Genomic DNA, 2,742 nt, shown 5'->3' on the forward strand with positions numbered 1-2,742 from the left:
GCTTGTATCTACCCAGTACTTAGAACAGTGCTTGGCACATAGTGCTTAGCGAGTACCATAATTATTATTTGAGCAGCCTAAACTGGGCAGGGAAGGAGAGGGAGACAGGGGACTTTTCCTCATCTCCCCACTCCCTCCTACGTCATCTTCAATCGCTCCCTTTGCTCTTTTGTAAACCCGTCAGTGGGCAGAGATTTTCTCTATTGCCGAATTGGACATTCCAAGCGCTTACTACAGTGCTCTGCACATAGTAAGCACTCAATAAATACTATTGAATGAATCACCCCATCACCCCACAGCACTAATAATTTTATTTATTTGTATTGATGTCTGTCTCCCCCCTCTAGACTGTGAGCTCGTCGTGGTTACAGAACGTTTCTCTCTATGGCTGTATTGTATTTTCCAAGCGCTTAGTACAGTGCTCTGCACACAGTAAGCACACAATAAATATGATTGAATGAATGAAAGGGAACGGGTCGACCAATTCTGTTGTATTGTGCTCTCCCAAGAGCTTAGTACAGTGCTCTGCACACAGTAAACACTCAGTACATACCTCTGATCGAATCCCTAGAAACCCCACCCAGCAGAGATTAAAGGGTAGAGTCCTTTATTTCTCCCTCAATACCTAAGAAGGGGACAATTTGCTTTCTTCAAAAGCCATTGCAAAATCTTAAAATTGCTGAAAACAGTCACCTAACTCATGATTAAACCGCACTCTCTTCTCGGATTACCAGAAACTGCTCCTATATGCCGGCCATCCATATTTCTCCTTATTTCTTGAAGATCTGTGATGACCGAGGCAATCTTGAGTTCTGTGGCCTTTCATCGAGGTTCCCAGTGTTGAGGAAGTACTTGTGTAAAATTGATGATGATATTTATCACTGATGATTATAAATACTTTTGATGATGAAATGTTTATGTAGGAGGTCCCCTCCATTAAATCTCAGCAGATAGGCCTTCAGGTCCAAGTACTTCGCCATTTTTATTTCTTCTCCGCTGCTGGGGTAACTTTCTCAAAAGTGAGAGAAGTGCCATAATCGATCCCACCTTCACGACATCGCTAAAATCCCCACCCTTTCCTTTCCATCCAAACTGCTATCACGTTAATACACTCATCCTACCCCTCCTGGATTACTGGATCAGCCTCCTCGTTGACCTCCCAGCTTCCTGTCTCTCCCCACTCCAGGCCGTACTTCACTCTGCTGCCTGGATCATTTTTCTACAAAGACCTCCAGGACAGGTTTCCCCACTCTTCAAAAAATTCCAGGGGTTGCCCATCCACCTCCATGTCAAATAAAAACTTCTCACCATTGGCTTTAAAGCAGTCAATCACCTTTCCCCCTCCCGCCTCACCTCACTGCTCTCCTACTATAACCCAGCCAGCACACTTGGCTCCTCTTATGCTAACTTTCTCATGGTGCCTTGGTCTATTTTGCCGCTGATCCCTGGCCCACGGTCCTGCCTCTAGCCTGGTATGCCCTCCCTCCTCAAATCCAGCGATTACTCTCCCCCTCCTCCCCGTCAAAGCCTTATTGAAGGCACATCTCCTCTAAGAGGCCTTCCCTAAGACCCTCATTTCCTCTTCTCCCGATCCCTTCTGCATCAGCCTTTTTCCCGTGTTCTCCCCCCCCCCAGCTCCCAGCCTCACAGCAATTATGTATCTGTAATTTATTTATTTATATGCATGTCTATCTCCCCACACCCCAGACTGAAAGCATCGTGGGCAGGGAATGGGTCTGTTCATTGTTGTATTGTACTCTCACAAGCACTTAGTACAGTCCTCTGCACATGGTAAGGCCTCCCCAGACTAAGCCCACTTTTCCTCATCTCCCATTCCCTTCTGCATGCCCTGACTTGTTCCCTTGGCTCTTCTTCCTCCTCCACAGTACTTATGTATATACCTGTAATTTCACGCATCTTTATTGACGTCTGTCTCCCCGGCTCTAGACTGTGAGCTTGTCGTGGGCAGGGAATGTCACTACTGTTTTACTGTACTTTCCCAAGCGTTTAGAACAATGCTCTACATACAGAAAGCACTTAATATATACCACTGAATGAACAGTAAGCACTCAACAAATCTGATTGAATGAATAATCAATCAGTAGTATTTGCAGCGTGGCTCAGTGGAAAGAGCACGGGCTTGGGAGTCAGAGGTCATGGGTTCAAATCCCGGATCCACCGCTGGTCAGCTGTGTGACTGTGGGCAAGTCACTTCACTTCTCTGTGCCTCAGTTACCTCATCTGTAAAATGGGGATCAAGACTGTGAACCTCATGTGGTACAACCTGATTACCCTGTATCTACCCCAGCACTTAGAGCAGTGCTCTGTACACAGTAAGCACTTAACAAATACCAACATTATTATTATTAAGCCCTTTGTATAAAACACTGTACTACACACTTGGGAGAGCACTTTAGGCACCACTGAACAGGTCAAGGTATATTCCAAGACCACAGAGAACGTTCATTCTAACAGGACTGGTGTCTTTGTAAATTGATAGTGGGGATAAATTCCATATTTTCCCATTAGTTCCAATTCTACTGCCTCTGTGAATGATCTTACTCAGTTCGAAATCTAAGATGGTACCTGGGTGGATTACTGCAATGCAGTCATTTTTGAACCCTCCCAGTGTCCCTTACAGACCGCACTGCATTCCTAAATCAGATATTCACCAATTCTATCACCCCAAATCTTTCCAACAGCTTGAAGACTTTTCTTAGAATTTGATCCAAAAGCCCTCAT

The sequence above is a fragment of the Ornithorhynchus anatinus genome, chromosome 2, assembly GCF_004115215.2.
Source record: "Ornithorhynchus anatinus isolate Pmale09 chromosome 2, mOrnAna1.pri.v4, whole genome shotgun sequence".
In the NCBI taxonomy this organism is placed as follows: Eukaryota; Metazoa; Chordata; class Mammalia; order Monotremata; family Ornithorhynchidae; genus Ornithorhynchus; species Ornithorhynchus anatinus.